Here is a 20,862-nt window from a genome sequence, read left to right on the forward strand (position 1 = left end):
TCTCCCAAGTGCCTGCCTATTTAAAACAGGCCAATATCCTTGAGTATTGTGTTAGTTATATTGAAAATTTCCTCAGTTATCCACACTTTGGCCCCAATCCTGCCACAAGAATTGTACAGGAAAATCTCTGCACTACACAGAGCCATGCTGATCTCAATGGGGTTGCCCGGAGGTTCAGGGATGTACCAGCACAATTCTTTTTGTGGGACAGGGGCGAGACTACTTACATAAATAGAGTTACGCATGTATATAAGTGTTTGAAGGATCAGAGCCTTATTCACTGCTCTGCATTCATCAGTACACATGGATAGTCAAGTTCATTATACTGTATCCACCAAACAGCTAGCTCTGTTTATTGCCTTCAAGACACAGCAAGGTGTAAAAATGGCAGTTTTAGGATAAGTTACCATGAAAGTGATTGGGTGAAATACTTTCACTGAATAGTTGGTATGATTTGCATACATTTGTTGACCCCATGTAAAGTATAAAATACTTAAATGAAAACAGTGATTGGAATTTGTTTTGTAATCAGGCACAACATAAAACTGAGCAAAAACATAAAATTAAAAATCAATAATGGCTAAAAGGCATCATGGCCCAGAACAAATTTCTAGGATCAGGGTGTTAACTATATGAAAATGCAGAGAGAAAAAGGATACACAGTCATACTCCGCAACAGGAAAGAAAAAAACCTCTCTCAGGAAGTCACAAAGCATCTTTAGCCTTACAGGAAGATTAGAACTATTCTTAAGAATTTGGCAATTTGATTTTAATTTAGAAGTGCCAAAAAGGTCAAAAACACTTCAACAAAAGCCCAAGGTCAGTCTCCAATGCTGCCTGCCTCATTGAACATTTGTAATCAGCCATAATAGTGAATGAAAACCAAACTATAGCATAGGTGTAGATAACAGATATGCTAATACAGCAGCAATAACCTTCAGATCTGCTCACCCCTCCTAAAAAGCTCAGAAAAAGCTTGCAACAGTGCACAGAACAGAATAAAAAATGGAGGTTTAAAACTTACAACTCTAGATGCATTTTCTCTGCACTCTCAGATGCATTTTGAATCAAGATGTATTTATTTTAGAAAAGCAAATCATTATTAGTGTTAGCAACAGCAGCATCACTGCTGTTACTCTAGCTTGCACTGAATTGTCCCCTCAGCTACCACTCAGCACAGCCCTGCTGCTTACTCAGCTCCCAACTAGGAACAGGAAGAGCCACAGGCAGCTTTGATTTCACTCACCTGAGGCAGATCTTCAGTTTCCTGGAACAAAGCCAAAGCAGAGCAGCTCTTTACCCAGAGGTGGGGAAATCAGTAGGAGGAGAACAAAAGCAGCAGGATCCCCCTGGCACTCCACTTTGAACATGCTGCCTGCCTTCTAACCACAAGATGGCTCACAGCTGGCAGAGACATGAACTGGAGGAAGAGAGACCTACAGCTAGGGGTAATTATAGTCAGTGTAGGGTCACAGAGCTTTGTGGGGACCTCTAATGGACTGTGTTGGGAGCTGAGAGTTGCTTTATGATTATTTACTTTAGCAGCAGTTGCTGGTTAAGACTGTATAGAGTAGTGACAATAGGGCATCATTTGACATTAAAAATACATATTGAAAATATTTAATATAAATGTGGGTTTTTAAGCAATCAGTGCTTTAGGCCCTAATCCTGCAATAAACTCTAGGCAGACAGACCTCTGTACCCATGAGTTACTCACTGCAGGACTGGGGCCTTTACTAGTAAAATTCCCAGTGCAGGGAAACCACAAGAATGTCTAGAACAAACAGATGGAAGGAGCTAGCTAACCAGCAGTGACAGTGTGGTTAATAGTATGGTGATACCCTTAGCACCTAACAATATAACCTGCATGAAAATAGAACATCAAAGGAAACTACATGGCCGGGTTTAGTTATTGAACACTCAGGGCCAGAGCAACATAGGCTTAGTGCCCTCCGTATGGGTCTATATTATGTACAGTAGGTAGAAACATCACCTCACACACCTGAAGACTGAATAGCAGATGGGCATCTACTCCAGGAACTGAAAACAGCCAGTTCACACCAAGAGAGAGCTGCCCACTCCAGCTGTGGGCAAGTGAGGTGTCCCCTACTCTTCTTGTAGCATCTGTGTTGGGGGACCCTGGCTGATCTCTCTTTTCGGATAGCTGTGAAGAAAGTACTCTACCACTGACACTTAGAAATGTGGTTGTGGCGGGGCCTGGCCACCACTGCTGGTTGGCTGATTGAGGGTCCTTATTCCCTGGAGCAGTGGGCTCTCTAGGAAAGGACTCCCCCTGACACACCAGCAGGAGATGCTCTACATAGAGATTCTTGCCACCTCCACCACAGCTGAGGGCTTTGTTAGGGTAGTAGGGAGATAGCAAGGGTGAAGACAGGATGCTCTGCTGAGAAGGCAGGGGGGTGGCAGGCAGGACCCTCCCTCCACACAGAGCTCTATGTCATGAGGATGGGTGAGGTCAATGGGCCTTGTCCTTCATATACAAGAGTCTGTTGAGGGGCAGCAGGCAAAGCTCACAGTTGCTCGGGTTCTGTCTGGCTGGGGGCCTCCATCCTTAGCCAGCTGCTCCCTGTATTCAGGCAGGATAGGTTCTGATTTAGAAGAAATGAGAATCTCTCTCTCTTTAGAGGACAGACTCCTTTCCAGGACCCGTATGGTAGAGAGTGCAGTGGGTGTCTTTGACTTAGCCTCTCAATAATATATACAGTTAATCGGGTGATTGGTGGAAAGAAGCAGAGATTAATAGTGTACTTATTTTTATAATGTAAAGGCAATTGGATGCCACAACTGAGGAGCGTACAATTGCCTAGACAGAATGTAAATAGAGAATGATCAAAATAGCCATTAACTGCCTCTGGGAAAATGTCACCTACTCCATCCTCCAGAAGACATTAAGGAGTTTGTGTACTGAACAAAGCTGACACAATAAAAAACAATTCATTATGGGTTCTGATTCTCCTTTTCTGCCTCTGCCCAATATGGCTTGAGGGGAAGCAACTGAGACCCTCTAGCCCTGGCACCTGCTGGATTCAAGGGGCAATTGAACATCTGCATAATTCCATGCTGTACAAAACTTAGGTCCACTCTGGAGTTAAAGAAAACCAGGAAGTTCCCATCCATAAAGAGACTTGAATTTACCAATATTTTTAAACACACCTTTCTTTTGTGACAGCATACAATGGGTCAAAATGTCAGTTGTTCCATTATTGTGCTTCAGATAGCCACAAAGGAAGAAGATGGGAGCAAAGGTGACTATAATCTGGAGCCCTGGCTCCTGGGCATAAGCTAGAGCATGTTCAGGACTGCTCTAACTTCCTTTCTGCTTTCCATGCCCCCAGTGGGTCCTAAGAAACAAAGAATAGCTGTATTGCAAAGCACTTTTGTCATGTCTGGACACATTCATTGTAGGGCAGGGCACTCCACCCCTGACTGTCCCAGCAACTGGGAACAAGGCCAGCATTGAGCCCTTATGCCAGTTCTAAATTGATTGGGGAAGCCCTCTGCAGAGACGATATCAGGGAACTACGTTTGCCCCACTGAAGGCCCCTTTATGCTACTAGAACAGTGTCTGAGGTTTTTAGTGCTTTGAGATAGGGCTGCTTTTGTGGCTCCTCAGCCGTTAGCAGCACCACTTCCCTGCCAGAGGTATGTGCACTTGAAGAGTGGAAAGAGGAGGAGAGTGCGAGAAGTCCACACCGACTGGGTTTGGAGAATGTGGGTCAGGGCAGTGGAAGTCACATGAAAGGGGAAAGTTGAGCTTGCCGTATCCTCCCTTGGCTGCTACTCCCAGTGGGATTTGCCTGAAGTTTTCTTCTTCTCTGATGGGTCGTGCCCCACGGGTTTAGAAACACTGTTCTAGCTGTTCCTAAATGTGTTATCATGCAAGGAGCTACATCAGCGGTTTTATAACTTTTTGAGCTGAGTTACAATTTTTGGTTGCACCCCTGCCCCCAACCCAGACAAACATAGATACACGGAAAAGTATGCTTGATAACCTACTATAAACCTTACAGAGACCTTAACAACAACTGTAATTAAATTAACTACACCTGTAAGTTTCAAATACACAGATACTTACAAATGGCACAGCCAAGGCTTCCTCAGCAGTGGGCTGTTTCTACTGTGCAGCTAAGGTGCACTGTAAGGGTAGGGCCAATACCTGCCGCTCTCCCCCTGCCCCCTCAGGTTTTCAGGCTGGGGGAAGGCACATGTGACAGTCTCTGGGGGCAGAGGCAGCACTGGGCGCAAAGGCTGCTGGGAGCAGAAATCCACGTGGCCGCAGGGGGTGTTGACACTGACCCACAGGCAAGGTGGCCTGCTGAGGTGAGTCAGGTGGTGGAGGCGGTGCTCCTTCCCCACTCCCTGTGGGGACTGGCCGGAACTGCCTGGCAACACCATCCTCCCCTCCCCTGAACATTCTGCCCTGCTCCCCTGGGGGAGGGGCATGCCCCACGGTTTGAAAACCTCTGAGTTAGATTCCAGTAAGCAATGACTGTGTAAGCAAGCACGGCCCCTGCTATGAGCTCAGCATAGCTTGCATGAAACCATGGACATCAGAACTGGTTTTCTTGAAAATGGAAATTTTCACTTTGGAAGAGTAACCAAGACTCTTAGATTAACTCTCTCACCTGCCATGGTGTCTGCCTCTGTAATCGCCAGCTATGAGATGCTGAAATCAGCCCCCACAAGAGTTTTTAGGGGCCCCTGAAGCGGGGTCCTTCACTCGCTCTGGATCTTTGGCGGCAATTCAGTGGCCGGGGGTCCTTCTGCCCCAGGACCTGCCGCCGAAGTGCCGGGTCTTTGGTGACAATTTGGTGGCAGGGGCCCCTTGCCACTGAAGACCCCAGGCCCCCTGAATCCTCTGGGCGGCCCTGGCTGAAATTTCAAATTTACATCTCAGAGTCTCTAGCAATGCAGCACTTACCTAATAATATACTGCAGTGTCCTCATTGGTTATGAGCCAAAGTCTTTGTGAAGTACTTGACCTCATGAACTTCTCACTCAAAGTTGAAAGTACTTCCTACTGAGTCATTTATGGACTATGAGACACCTGGATTTTAAACACTGATGTTTATTTACAGTTGTAATTAGCAAGATAAAATGCAAACACTAGGGTTTTGGAGAGAAATTTATTTTCATACATTTACATATCCCTACTAATGTATTATGGTAAAATTTATCCATCAGAAGAGGAGCACCTCAAACTCCTCCCCACTCATTGCATGTAGGAGGCACTTGCTGAATTACTGCAGAGAAGTAGGCGTGCCAGGGTGGTGAACTCCAGAATAGCTACCAAAATACAAGTATAGGGGGTGCTGGAGTCAGGCTACAGGAGCAGCATCTGACTCCAAGTTATGCCTACCCAGTAGCCAGGAACCAGCATACAACCTGAAGCAGCAGTGGTGCAATGCAGCCTCCTGATTTCCCTTGTGTTAAAGAATGGGATCTTCCTTCCACAGCCTGCATTTTATTCCTTCCAAAAAGCCTCTGTGCTTTGGCTTTGTGCTTGGGTGGGATGAATTTCACTTATAACAGGCAATTGATATCCATTTTGCCATGTCTGCACCAGTTTGGGTGAGTTAGCAATTCCCCCTGTGCCACCCCCACCCCCAATTTCATGATGCAGCCAACTATATTTTTTTATTTACTTTATTTTTCAAAGTGCCTGCCTGGGGATGTGGGATTGGGATTTTTTTTTAAAATTAAGGCCTGAAAGTTTAAATTAACGTGTTTTTGTTTTTCAAAAAAAAGTTTTATTTTCATGGGATTTTTTAATAGATTTTAAAGTATTTGAGTTCAATAGATGTTACAGGATCTGGCAGAAAAACAGAAAAAGCATTTCTTAATTTTTTTGGTGAAGTATTTTCCTCATCTTTAAGTCAAATTTTGAAAAACATCAGCTAGTGATACAGCTGGTCAAAATATGGCAGGTGGGGACTTACAAATGTTGACCATCCCAAAAAGTCTCCAAGGAGGGGGAGTTCCTTCCCTTTCAGTTAAGCAGGTTACAGCTACATTTCTTTTATATTTCTAAGTCACAATATTATCAGTTGTCTACTTATCTACAAGGTCTTTCCAGATGGGCAGAACCTAGGGCATAAACCCATTTTGTCCTTTGTAAGTCACCTTTACAGACCTACAAAAAGTGGACTGTTTTGAAGGCAGATTAATTTTTTAGCTCAAAGTTTCTTGACAATGTCTCTCTTAAATATGTTCAATGACTATAGTGTTTAAATATTAAACACTAATTGTGTGATCAGATTTGGGATTTAAAGTTGTGGTGTACTGAAAACTGTATTTAAAATTACATAAACTAGCACTTAAAATTCTAAGGGATTTACTGGTCCTGCTTGCAGGCTATGGGGCTCTGAGGGAATCTTGCAATCTGCATTCTTGACAGTCAGTCTGCAAAGAATCAGCCTGGAGTAAGCTGGGTTGAGTTGTGCCTCCCTGCCTTAGGGAGGAACCTGCTTTCTCTCTCTGTTTTTGGTTCTTGCATGTTAGGGTTCCCACTTCTAAGAAATAAAGTTGCGTTAAATTGCAATCTTCCCACTAGACTACTTGTTTTAATCTAACTTCTCTCTGTGTGTGCTATGAACGTAACAAAAGCATCTACTCTGCTAAGACGAATCGGGAAAGTTTATATCTCTTCTAGTGTTATACTGCTTCAGTCTGTCTCTGTAGCAAACGAGATTGTAATGCATTCATCTACAGTAGGAATACTGCCTAGGGCAATACCCTGAAGTCAGTTGGACTACTCAAATATGTAAAAATAAGAAGGCGCATGAATTTTTTCAGAACTTGGCCTTGATAGCCAGTGTGAAGATTACACTGTATTTTTTAATACCAATGGGAAGGATAAGAGTATAAACAGAAACTCCAGTGAAGCAGAGGGAGAGCCAGAGTTATGTAAGGCAGTGCTTCTCAAAGTCGGGCTGCCGCTTGTTCAGGGAAAGCCCCAGCGGGCCGGGCCGGTTTGTTTACCTTCCACAGGTTCAGCCGATCGTGGCTCCCACTGGCCATGGTTTGCCGCTCCAGGCCAATGGGGGCTGCTGGAAGGGCGTCTGGCACATCCCTCTGCCCATGCCGCTTCCTGCAGCCCCCATTGGTCTGGAGTGGCGAACCGTGGCCAGTGGGAGCCGCGATCAGCTGAATCTGCGGACACGGCAGGTAAACAAACCAGCCCGACCCGCCAGGGCTTTCCCTGAACAAGCGGCAGCCCAACTTTGAGAAGCACTGATGTAAAGGATACACCTATTACTTATTCTAATAAAATTCCTCATTCAGCATTACTTGTTCACTCTTAATCTGATCATTTCCTATTGTCAAATGGCACCCAGGACTGAAAACATTTTGATTCTCCATATAGGTGTCAATAATAACTGTGGACTTCTAACCTTAGTTTAGCCTATATAACATATAGCCATATAACAGACAGAAAGGGGAAGAAATGTTGCAAAAAAACCTGCTAGAATAGTGGACCACATTCATCCCGGGTGTAACTATGTAAACATCAGTAGCTTTACACCAGGAAGGAATTTGGATGAATTTGTTACCCAGTATTGTAACATTCGGCTGGGGGTACCCAGCTAGGGTGACCAGACAGCAAGTGTGAAAAATCGGTAGGGGGTTATAGGAGTCTATATAAGAAAAAGACCCAAAAATTGAGACTGTCCCTATAAAATCGGGACAATCGGGACATCTAGTCACCCTATAGCCAGAACTATGAGCCACTTTGTTACTTCTTTGCCTCAGCAAGAGTGAGCTTTACTGAAGATTGGACTGTGTGTTAGTTCCCTGCCACACCAGTCTCTCTTTCTCACCAGCAAACTCCTCAATGCTTTCCTAGCCCAAAACTTGCTTAGCAGGGAACAATTAGTGAACTCCAGCCCCTGAGCAACTGAAAGATGTTTCTCTGGATGCCCAGCCCCTACTAGTGTACATTTACAGAAGATATTAACTTTGCTGCTCTTTTAAAGGGTCAGTACATTACAGCTTATTTACTGGGGTAAACACCCCATTCCCTTCAAACACAGCATTGAGTTGGTTTACAATAAAAATAAAACAAGTTTATTAACAGACATAAATTATGTGATACCAAGTAGAAGGAATAAAGATAGTTACAAACAAAAGTAAAAATATGCTTTCTAATGGCTAAGACATAACTTAATGAGCTACAGTCTTTGTTCAAGGTTATTTCGTCACAATTTTCCCTTTCCAGAAATAGCTGACTAGCTCTTAGCCAGGATCCTCACAGAGTCCAAGGCTCTGGTTTTCTCTGAATGGCAGTGCAAGAGTTTGCTGCTCCTCTCTTTATAGTCCTGTAAATGCTTGAATTGTGTTTTCCTGAAATGTATCCTCAGCTGAAGTTTCTTTTCCCTGCTGGGTGTGGCTGTCATGCAACCTGCTATAAATTCCATGTGGTCTTTACCCCTTGTAGTGATTTTTACATTGCACATGATTTCTTTCTGATACCTCTGTTAGAAACAAATTGCCTATTGAATTTGGCCACACCTGGTTTGAAGTGTTGGCCTCTTTCTTTGGTCTGAAGAAAACCTGTTTATCAATTCCCCCTAACATGCCTACTTTAAAAATCTTTTAGTCATAGACTTTAAAGCATATCATCAGTGAGCATCCACAATTCCACATATAGCATTGTCATATGTATTGCACAATGATTTTATTAGTGCTATTAGTTTTCAAATGATACTTCCCAAGGCATATTTTGTACACATATTATTGCAGTAAAGCATAGGGTGCTAATTGAAGGGAGCCTAAAATCACAAATATGCATTTTGAACACCAAGCGATGCAAACACATGAGAGAGACTACTTTCTCAGTCATAATGCTTAGATGCTTAAATCATTGTACTGCCTCAGCGGGATTTATTTCCATTTACCTTGTAATGTTGCAAAGTGTTGGTTGGCTAGACACATTTTTCTCAGAGCTGTCTCACAGTACATTCTAAACATGAAAAGTATCTGATAGCTGGATTTCTCTTTTGTTTATGTAATTAATTTAAATATGAATAAAGCTTCTTATACTGAAAACTTTTTGGGGTAGGGTCTGTCTTCATGTGAGTTTGTACAATGCCTAGCATAATAGGGCCCTCATCTTGATTAGAGCACCGTGGTGCTACCATTATACAAATAATAAAACTTGTCTATCTACCAAACAATTGTCTCTGCAAACAGGGGCAGCTCCAGGCACCAGCACGCCAAGTGCGTGCTTAGGGCGACAAGCCACTGGGGGCGCTCTGCCAGTCGCTGCGAGGGCAGCAGGCAGACTGCCTTTGACGGCATGCCTGCGGAGGGTCCGCTGGTCCCGCGGCTTCGTCAGACCTCCCGCAGGCCTGCGGGAGGTCCGCCGAAGCCACGGGACCAGCGGACCCTCCGCAGGCAAGCTGCCAAAGGCAGCCTGCCTGCCGTGCTTGGGGCGGCAAAATGCCTAGAGCTGCCCCTGTCTGCAAAATAAGACTGTATGCTGTCTATTGCAATAAAATAAATGCACATGAATGAAAAACATACCAATCAATTTAATTTTGAGTGAGACGGTAGAATAGTTGTACAGTGGAATAATCCAGACCCCAGTAGTAATGTCCAGGATATAAAACAAGGAGGATGATAGTTTTACAGCTCAAATGATCCCAAAGTGCTTTTCAAACTTAGACCGATGTACAATCTGTACAGAAGAAGCAACCTGGATTATAACACATAACCAGATACCACAAAGGTTTAAGTCTGACAATGAAGAATCTTTTCCAAATGGAACTGCAAAAAGGGAACTGTAAAACTAGGCAGAATGTAATTACATGCTGGAATTTGGGCAGGTTGCCATTAATGTGTCCTATTGCTTAACTCCTGATTTCTCTTGCAGCTGCTGTTATTCCTTCCCTTGCCTCATTTTCAACCTCTCCACCTAATTCATTTATTTTTCCTTTATTATCAACCATCCAACTTTCTTGTCTGTTGTAAAATAATTCTACTTCAACTCCTGCTGCATGTCCAACTACTGCTCCATCTTCTTAGCATAGCCAAGCTCTCTCAGTAAGTTGTTCATTCTCACTACCTAACTTCTCTCTTTCTTGGATCACCTGCACTCTCAGAACATTGTCACTGTGGTCATTAATGGCCTTTTTATGGCCAAGTACCAGAATCTCAACTGTCTTTGTCTTCCTTGATCTGTTTCCTTTAATGCAACCTATCACTCACTCTCGTCTTTAACTCACTCTTCTCAGTTTTTCATAGCTCTTCCTACTTCTCCAACCACTACTTAAATTTCTCCTCAGACCTCCTCCTTTCTCCCACTCCCCATCTTTATTCCTGTTATCTCTGTCCTGGGTCCTCTCCTCTTCTTCCTTTATACGCATGTCATAGGTTTCACCCCCCACTCTGGACTTTAGAGTACAGATATGAGGACCTGCATGAGAAGCCCTAAGCTTAATTACCAGCTTAGATCTTGTTTTGCTGCCACCATCCAAATGTTTGAATCATCTGGGAAACACTGTCTTTCCCCCCAAACTTTCCCCTCCCTGGGTAGCCTTGAGAGACTCCTCCACCAATTCCCTTGTGAGCACTGATCCAACCCCCTTGGATCTTATTACAAGGAGAATTTAACCATCCCCCCTTCTTTTCCCCACCAATTCCTGGTGAGTCCAGATCCAATCCCCTTGGATTTAAAAAACAGGGGGAAAATCAATCAGGTTCTTAAAAAGAAGGCTTTTAATTAAGGAAAAGAAAGGTAAAAGAAAAAAAACCCTGGGAGATAGCATACAAGCTGATCTCACAGACAACAGATTTAAAATACAGGATGTTCTCCTGGGCAAAAACCTTAGTACACACAAGAATATCCAAATTTGATTATTCCCATAATTGAACAAAGACAAGTTACAAAAGAAAATAAACATAAATCTATTTATTCTTTTCTAAAACTTACTACTCTGACAAGAGGCTGGTTCCTTGATCTTTTTCACTCCAGCTGAAACTGAAACTTGACTTTAAACAAAGGAAACTTCCCTCCTTCCTTTTGAAACATCTTTTTCCCCCATTGGTTCCTCTGGTCAGATGTCAGCTAGGCTAGGTGAACTTCTTAACCCTTTACAGGTAAAAGAGGCATTAACCTTTAACTATCTGTTTATGACAACGCAAATGCTGGGTGATCAAAAGTAGGTCACTCAGACCTGATCTACACTACAAAGTTAAATCGACATAGGTTATCTTGCCTCAACCTCTTTGTGCATGTGTCTACGCTCAAATTTGTCTCCAGTAGACTTAAACATCCCTTTAGGATGACTTAGTAAAACCAACTCCTCAAATGGAATTGAGCCATGGTCGACCTACTGAAGTTGGCGCAGTGCGAGTGTAGGCACTGTGTGACCTATATCAACCCTAACAATCCTCCAGCTGTCCCACAATGTTCCATTCCCTGCAACAGTGATTAAAAATTTCCCAAAAGTCATTGTGCCAGACAGTGGACTAACTGTAGCACACCTATCCAAGTGCACCACACTTTGTATCAACAAAACCACTTCTGGTGAGTACGTGAAGTCGACGCAAGCAGCCTAGCATGCATGCACACAAGCAATATACTAACTTCAGTGGCTGTATGCCGATATAACTTGTGTCAACCAAATATTATAGTGTAGACATGGCCTCAGAGCTTCAATTGCTCTCTGAACTTAGGACTTCCAAATATATCTGCCAAACTTTGATCTTCCCCATGCTGCCCAGACTAACATTTGTGGCTGACTCCTTTATGTCTCTTTCTGCATAGTCATTCACTAACACAAACAACATTGTAAATACCAAAATACTCTTTTTCCTCCCAGTCTCTGTCTTCATCTCTCACTGCTGATTGTTCTACCACACCTGCTATCATCAAGGTTTGCAACCTGGGTGTCCTTTTCATTTCTCTCTCCCACATATTGGACATATCTAAATGCTCATACTATCTTCAAAATCTTAGTCTGGTTATCTCTTGCCTTAACTGCTCAAAATTCTGCCTTTCTGATCTCTCTTATTCTCACATTGCATCCTTCAAGTTTATTCAGCATTTTGCTGCCCTGAATTAACTTCCAGGAATGGAAAACTGGTGAAGAACAATACAGAAAGAATTAGCAATTTTTATCCAAATTTTTTCAGACAAAACCTCCATTGAAAAAATGTATAGAAAAAACTAGAGTGAACTTGAGAGGCAAAAAAGGAAAATAAATATAACTACCACTGTTTGAGGAAGTAGATCTTTGAACTGTTAGCATAATTCACACAATGCTTGCATCATGTCTCAAGGTCTTAATTGTCTCTTAAAACACTTATTTTCAAGATGTCACAGTCTAGACCACTTCAGGAAATTAGTTATGGATCCCTGAAGTCATAGCAAGGCATTGATTTATGCAACAGTTGGCAAGCGGACTTTCAATAAAATGCATTTATTTTGCTCTAGCACCCACCTTTGCCAACTCCATCAGACTAAGGGCTTGCAAAAAGTTAGTCATCACTGGGAAAATAAATCACTTTTTTAAAAGCGTAGGTTGATCAGCATCATTCATTTATATACTTCACTTGCTTTTCATTGAAATTAGAAGGGCTTATGCAAGTGAATAAGATGCACATGATCCGTGGCAGACAAGCATTTTATATGGGAATGAAACGCAGCCTAATACACTGTTATTGATAACTTATACAGCAGCTAATGACTAGTTGGCATTATACAAAAACTGAAGACATGGTCCCTGCACTAAGGAGGTTACCTTCAGATTTTTGACATGATATAATCAGTAAGAAGAAAAAAAACAGTAGGGTAGGAGGAAAGAGGAAAGTGACTATATGGACTGTAATAATAATATTACATACTTACTTAGGAACACAGGAATTGGTCCAATGGCCCATCTAGTCCAGTATCCCATCCCTAACAATGCACCTGCAAGAGTTTGTTATAGGATTCCCTGCCCACGGGGAAAGTGTCTTCCTAATCAGAGGTTTATGCCCTGGAGCATGAGGGTTTATATCCCTCCTACAATTCTTTTAAAACTATCTTTCCTATTGTAACTCTGGACATTATGATGATGTTATTATTTACATTGCTATAGAACCTAGAAGTACCAATCATAAAAATGGCCATTCTGGGTCAGACCAATGGTCCATCAACTCCAGTATCCTGTTCTGACAGTGGCTAGTATGGATGAATGGAACAGAGCAATTTCAAGTAATCCATCCCTTACTGTCTAGTCCCAGATTCTGGGAGTTGGAGCCATAGGGACATCTGGGGTATGGGGTTGTGTCCCTGACCATCTTGGATGATAGACATCCTCCATGAATTTATCCAATTCTTTTTTGAACCCAGTTATACTTTTGGCCTTCACAACAGGTTGATTTTGTGAAAAAGTATTTCCTTTTGTTTGTTTGTTTTAAATTTATCTATTAATTTCATTAGGTGACCCCTAGTTTTTGTGTTATGTGAAGAGGTAAATAATACTTCCCTTTTCACTTCTCCATACCATTCATATCTATCATATAACCCCTTAGTCATCTCTTTGCTAAGATGAACAGCCCATCTTTTTAACCTCTCCTCATAGGGAAGCTGTTCCCTATCTCTAATCATTTTTGTTGCCCTTCTCTGCACCCTTTCCAATTCTAAAATATCTTTTTAAGAGAGTGTGACAAGAACTGCACTCTGTATGAATTGCGTAGGCATACCATGAATGTATATAGTGGCACTATGATATTTTCTGTCTCATCTATCCAGTTCCTAATAGTTCTTAACATTCTGTTAGTTTTTTTGAATGCTGCTGCACATTGAGTACTTATTTTCAGAGAACTTTCCACAATGACTCTAATATATTTCTTGAGTGGTAGCAGCTAATTTAGACACCATCATTTTCTATGTACGATTGGGATTATTTTTTCCAGTGTGTATTACTTTGTCCTTATTATGGAAGTAGAGAAAGAACTGACAGGGATTTGTAGAGGATCTTAATGCATGACAGTCTCTGTTAGCAAGAGTTAGGCTAACTGTAACCCTAATAACGCGAGATTTGTAGAAGCGAGAATTGTGTAAGGCGAGTAAAAAAAAACTGTGTAAGAAGTTGTTTTGACCTTGGGTAAATAATGTGTAGGTAATACAAAATGTAAACTGGAGTCACTTAAGTAAAAAAAACAATATATCAGAATAACCTATGTATAAACAAAATGCAGCTGTTGCTTATTATCGTCTGTAACAAAAGTATAAATGTTTGCTGTAATTGTTTACCTGTTGAGAGACCTGTCCGGGACTGGGGCGACCCTCTGTCCTAGGACGCTCCCTCCCTCAATTGCAATTGCTTGAGAAATAATAAAATATCTAACTTTGCTGCACCCAAACAAAAAGTAAAAACTCTGTTATTCTCCGACATTATCAACACTGAATTTCATTAGTCCTTTTTTTGTCAGTTTCGTAAGATTCCTTTTAACTCTTCACAGTAAGCTTTGGACTTAACTATCTTGAGTAATTTTGTATTGTCTGCAAATTTTGCCAGCTCACTTCACCCCTTTTTCCAGACCATTTATGAATATGTTGAACAGAACAGGTCCCAGTGCAGATACTTGAGGCCCCTGCTATTTACCTCTCTCCATTGTGAAAACTGAACATTTATTCATCCCTTTGTTTCTCATCATTTACCCAGTTATTGATCCCTACTTTGTTTAAGTGCCTTTGCAGAGAGGCCTGGTCAAAGGCCTTCTGAAAGCCCAAGCACACTGTATCAACTGGATCAGTACATGCTTGTTGACACCCTCAAAGAATTCTAATAGATTTGTGAGGCATGATTTCTCTTTACAAAGGTTGTGTTGTCTCTTGCCCAATATATTGTGTTTATCTATATGTCTGATAATTTGTTCTTTACTATAGTTTCAACCAAGTTGGTATTGAAGTTAGGATCTGGTAGAGGCTGGTAAACCTTTTACCAGAGGATCACCTCTGGAGCCTTTTTAAAAATTGACACTACATAAGCTGTCTGCCAGTCATCTGGTACAGAGGCTGATTATAATGATGAGTCACATACCAAAATTAGTAGTTCTGCAATTTTGTATTTGAGTTGCTTGAGAACGCTTGGGTGAATATCATCTGGTTCTGGTGACTTATTACTGTTTAATTTATCAATTATTCCAAAACCTCTTCTACTGACCCCTCAGTCTGGGACAATTCTTCAGATTTGTCATTAAAAAGAATGGCTTGGGTGTGAAGCTCTCTCCCATAACATCTGCAGTGAAGACCAATGCCAACAATTCACTTAGCTTCTCTGCAATGACCTTGTCTTCTTTCAGTGCTCCTTTAGCACCTCTATTGTCTAGTGACCCCACTGACTGCTTCTAGTGTACTTCAAAACATGTTTGATATTATTTTTTGTATTTTTAGCTAGATCTTCAGAATCATTCTTGGCCTGCCTGCCTTATACTTTTACTCTTGACTTGCCAGAGTTAATGGTCCTTTCTATTTTCCTCACTAGGATTTGACTTCTAATTTTTTAAAGAACGCCTTTTTTGCTTCTAACCACTTCTTTTACACTGCTGTTTAGCCATGTGGCAATTTGGGGAGGGGTATGCATTCAGTCTGAGCTTATTTAAAAACACCATAATAGAGTCTCCATGCCGGCTGCAGGCATTTCAGCTTTGTGACTGTTCCTTTTAATTTCCATTTCACTAGCTTGCTCATTTTTGTGCTGTTACCCTTTTTGAAGTTAAATGCTACTGTGGTGGGTTTCTTTGGCATCCCCCTTTCCTCCCTAACTAGGATGTTAAATTTAATTACATTATGATCACTGTTACCACATGGTTCAACTATATTTCTCCTCTTGACCTAGATCTTGTGCTCCACTTAGGACTAAAACAAAAATTGCCTTTTCCCGTATGGGTTCCAGGACAAGCTGCTCCAGAAGCAATCATTTATAGTATCTAGAAAATTTTTTTCTGCATCCTCCACTGAGGTGAAGTATATCCAATCAGTAGAAGGGTAGTTGAAATCCCCCATTATTATTGCATTTTATTCCTTTGTAGTCTTTCTAATTTCCCTCAGTATTTCACAATCATCATCACTATCCTGGTTAGGGGTCAGTAATGTATTCCTATTGCCATACTCTTATTGTTCAAGCATGGAATGTCTATCCATAGAGATTCTATGGTACATTTGATTAATTTAAGATTTTTACTTTATTTCACTCTGTGTTTTCTTTCACATATACTGTCACTTGCCCACCAGTGTGACCTATTTTGTCACTCCTATATATTTTGTACCTTTGTATTACTGTGCCCTATTGATTTTCCTCATCCCACCAAGTTTCAGTGATGCCTATTATATCAACATACTGTATATACTCATTCATAAGCCGAACATTTCTGATAAAAAAGTGACTCATCAAAGAGTGGGGATTGGATTATAAACAGGTCTACACCAAAATTTGGTGATTTTAAACTCTATGAAATCATTGAATTGAATAGCTAATATATTGTCGTTTTGTTTACCTGGAGCATCTGCAGGCATGGAGCCCCTCAGCTCCCAGTGTCTGCAGTTTGCTGTTCCCAGCCAATGCGAGCTGCGGGAAGTGGCGCACCTGTGAACGTTCCAGGTAAACAAAACATCCAGGCCTGCTAGCAGCTTACCCTAACGGGCCAGGAGCCAAAGTTTGCCAACCCCTGAAATATAGGGTTGGCTTATAAAAGGGTCATACAGTTTTTGCTATTTTTACCTAATCATCTTGCGGGGTTGGTTTGTAAATGAATGGGCTAATGAACAAGTATATATGGTACTCGTTTAATGCCAGGTACATCTTAGTATTTAAACTTCTAGCATTTTCATAAGCACTTGAGGATTTTGTCACATGTTCAGTTGCTTATCTTCATGTGTTATATTTCATGGACCAGGACATTCAAATAAAGAACAAAGACAGTCCCTGCCCCAGAGAGCTTGCAATCTAAGTGGACTCATTATGTGCATGATTACTTGTTGCCACAATTTCATAGTGCAGTTTTTTGGGTGTTTTGTTTTTGTTAACTTCCTCCTTCTCTACTCACTAATTTTTTTTTTTTTTAATATCATGGTGGAGTGTAGAAGGCATTTGGCTGACAACGGTTAGTGGATGTTGGTCTCACAGAAGAGGTGAGTCTTAATGAGGGATTTGGATGAGAAAGGAGAGTAAGCCTGGCCCACTAGAATTAGAAGGTAATTTCACGCATGGAGCACACAGTGGAAGGCAAAAAACAAGAGATAATAAATCACAAACTGTGTGGAGGATGGAGGCAGAGGCAAGATAAAAGGGGATGTGATTAAAAAAAAATATCCAAGATGTAGGATGGGGCAGATGTTTGGCAGCGATTTAAAATATGAGGATGAAAAGTTTGACCAGGTTATGTAGGCAAACAGGAGAGAGTAGAGGACAAAGAGGTGAGCGATGGACAAAGATCTTTGGAGCGGAATTTCAGATAGACTGAATGGAAGCATTGTGGGCATCACTGAGACCACAGCGGGGGCTGCAGTAGACCAAGTGTGCAGAGCATAGACATGTGTCATAGCTGTCAGGAGAGAAAAAACAGGTTAGTGTCAAAAGAAAGAGTGACAAAATGTAGTCTGGATGTGTGGGGAAAAATGAGGCTCTGAGGTTGTGAATCTAAGAGATGGGGATAATGGTAGTGTTTTCCACAGTAATGGAGATATGCAGAGGCAGAAAAAGAGTTTGTGACAGATAAGAAGCTTGGTTTTGGTTCCCCTGACACAGTTTCTAACACAGTCTTCTGTCAGGGAAACAGAAGTCTCACTTCCCTCAATAGAAGAAACAGGTCATGTGGTTCCTCCCAGCCAAGTGATCAGTAGATCTTGGGATATCCAAGGAAGTATAAGTTATCTGTGTGGAAGCCTCAGTCTTATGCAGTAGTTCTTTGTCCCTGCTACCCACTCTAGCCTTTGCTAGTATAGCTCCTATAGGACAATGATTTAAGGAGCTCCAGAGCATCAACCAGTCAGATTAGATGCTGGTTCACCTGCAGTATTTTGACACCATTCCAGAGAACTTCAACATCCCTGATAACAGATTGCCCTTCTTCTACATCCCACTGGACTCCACCACCCCAGTACACCACCTCTCCCCTTCCCAGAGAGCCCTGGGAACAGGTGCCCTTATCTTCTGTATCCTGGTGTCAGATGGCTGATACATGCAGATGACTGAGGTGGCTGCCATGGTAACTGTGCCTTACAGGGATGGCCCACAGGCTGTTCTCCTTGCTAATCAGTTGCACTGCTCCACTTCCGCGTGATGATTCAAAAAAGAATTTGATAAATTCATGGAGCATAGGTCCATCAATGGCTAGTAGCCAGGATGGACAGGCATGGTGTCCCTTGCCTCTGTTTGCCAGAAGCTGGGAATGGGTGACAGAATGAATCACTTGATGATGGCCTGTTCTGTTCATTCCCTCTGGGGCACCTGGCATTGGCCACTGTCAGAAGACAGGATACTGGGCTGATAGACCTTTGGTCTGACCCAGTATGACTGTTCTTATGTTATGTTCTTAGGGATTAACATAGACACTAAGACTCTTCTGTTGTTTGTGCTCCTGCTGTTAACTGTGTCTATTCCCAAAAGAAAACAATCCTAGTTTACATGTATGTACCTCCTAGCATCCCAAAGGACCCCAAAGAACTTTGCAAACAATGGAACTGACTGCGCTGTCCTTACACCTAATGCAGTCATTTTCACAGCTACAAGTGGCTACCGTTCTACTAGTGACCTCAATTCAGACAGAGGAGAATGAATGCACAGTTGCAACTGGCATATCAAAGCCCTTAGTATACAACAATATTGTTGCTGGCAGTTACACTAATTAATGCATAGGATTTTACTTTAGATATACATCCTGCCTGCACTAAAATTTGAATATGACTGGCTATATATCCTTTTAAATGTATGCATTTCTGTTGCAGTAGCTTACATCCAACCAACCATTTGTTTCTAGGTTTCACTAGGCAGAAACGGAGAATGAATAACTTTCTTTTGTCAATATATACTTAGATAAATTAAATATAGGCACATAGAAATTGCCTTACCAGATCACAGCAGTTGTCCATTTAGTCCAGTATCCTGTCTCTTAGACTGATCAATACCAGCTGCTTCCAAAGAAGGGAAATAAACCCTAGAGGATGCAGTTAAAAGTATGTTTTGAACATATGTTCAAAACAATTTATCTAAATATAGAAAGACAACAAAATCAGGATTTAAAAATAGTCCTAGCAAACCTTCTGCCCACTTGTTCTTAAATAAGAGGGTGAGGTGTAAAAGCTATTTTGAAAAGCTCCAGTTCAACAGAATACAAAGAGGGTTTAAAGAGGTAGACAGAGGATGATGACAAGTCAAATTGTGCTCTCAGTTATACTGATATAAACCCAGAGGAACTCCTTTGTGTTGATGAAGTTACTCCAGATTTAAAGTGGGGTATCAGAGTGCAGAATTTGGTCAATTGTTCAAAGTGGAACTAATGTACTTGATTGGAAGAACATTCTCTGCCTCTTTTGACAGCCCTTCTGGGAGTATGTATATTTTCCAAAGCAAGCTTTAGAAGAAGGGATAAGTGCAAAGCCAAGTGTCTTTGTAAAAAGTTATTTTGACTGAACCTAAAATTATCTCATCTGATATGCAAATCAGCATGGCTCTAGGTACTATAGGCTTAGTTCTGCAATGTGCTGAACACTATTCCCATTAGTGTAGTGGAGGGTACTCATCACATTGCAGGATTGGCCCTAGGAGATTTTAATATCCTTCTGCCATCTCATGATTCAGATTTTTGAATTATCTTGGATTATGCAATACCTTATATTAAAATAATCATTCACACCTCCTATGCTTCACATCCATGGTTCAGTTGTTTATATTGTTATCAAATGCGTTGCAGTTAAGTACTTTGGCATATTTCAATTCACACTGCAACTTGCTTGGAACTTTTCTAAACTTTTTATTTATTTAATAATATCTTGACACACTTGCAGCTCAATCTGTAGATGTCAGCTAGTTTAAACTGAATGGGAAGGAGACATGGGGCCCAATTCTTCTCCCACTGACATCAATGGGACTTCAATAAGTGCAGGCTCAAGCACAGATGTACCCAGAAATGCAAATAGAACAAAATGTAAAGCAATAGCTGAATAAAGCAAATGCTAAATCAATTTAGTTTTATGATGTCTCATTACACTAAATTGTTTTTTCTGGTACAAAAATTAAGAACTTTTTTTTTAAAAAATGCCACCAAACAGATAATGAATAGGATTGTTCTGATACTAACTAGGTTGTTCCAAAGATAACATGCTGTAAAGGCAAAAGTAGAGCTTCCATATTTATTACAGTTATTTGGCCTAAATAGTTATTGTTCTGGAGATGTATGGGTGATTGAGGGAAAGGATGATTTGTCCTCTATGAAATTTTGTGGCAAACCATTTAGAGATTTATAAATGACACTTCAATATATGGTTCTCTTTTTGTTCTTGCAAAAAACTTTTCCATTAATGATGCACTTTACCAGCAGTGACTGCTGTAATCATGAGAAAATACTTGTAAAACATAGGATACAGCAAACACTTTTTTCCATCCCAACTTTATAGGAAAAGGAGGGAGGTTGTGGTGTGGAGCAAAAGGAAACAAAGCAAAAAGGGCAAGCTTATACCCTTCTCTGAATCTCCCGGTGAGTCTCTTCTTATTTGTGTTTGTGTTGTAGACTCCTGGGAGCAAGAGCGGCCTTTTTTTCTTTCTTCTTTTTTTGGTTTGTCCATGCTGAACTAAATCAACAGTAAGTGTATAGGTTCACAATGTTTCCACATAGGCTAGAAGACAGTTG

This window comes from Gopherus flavomarginatus, chromosome 4 (assembly GCF_025201925.1).
Source record: "Gopherus flavomarginatus isolate rGopFla2 chromosome 4, rGopFla2.mat.asm, whole genome shotgun sequence".
NCBI lineage: Eukaryota > Metazoa > Chordata > Testudines > Testudinidae > Gopherus > Gopherus flavomarginatus.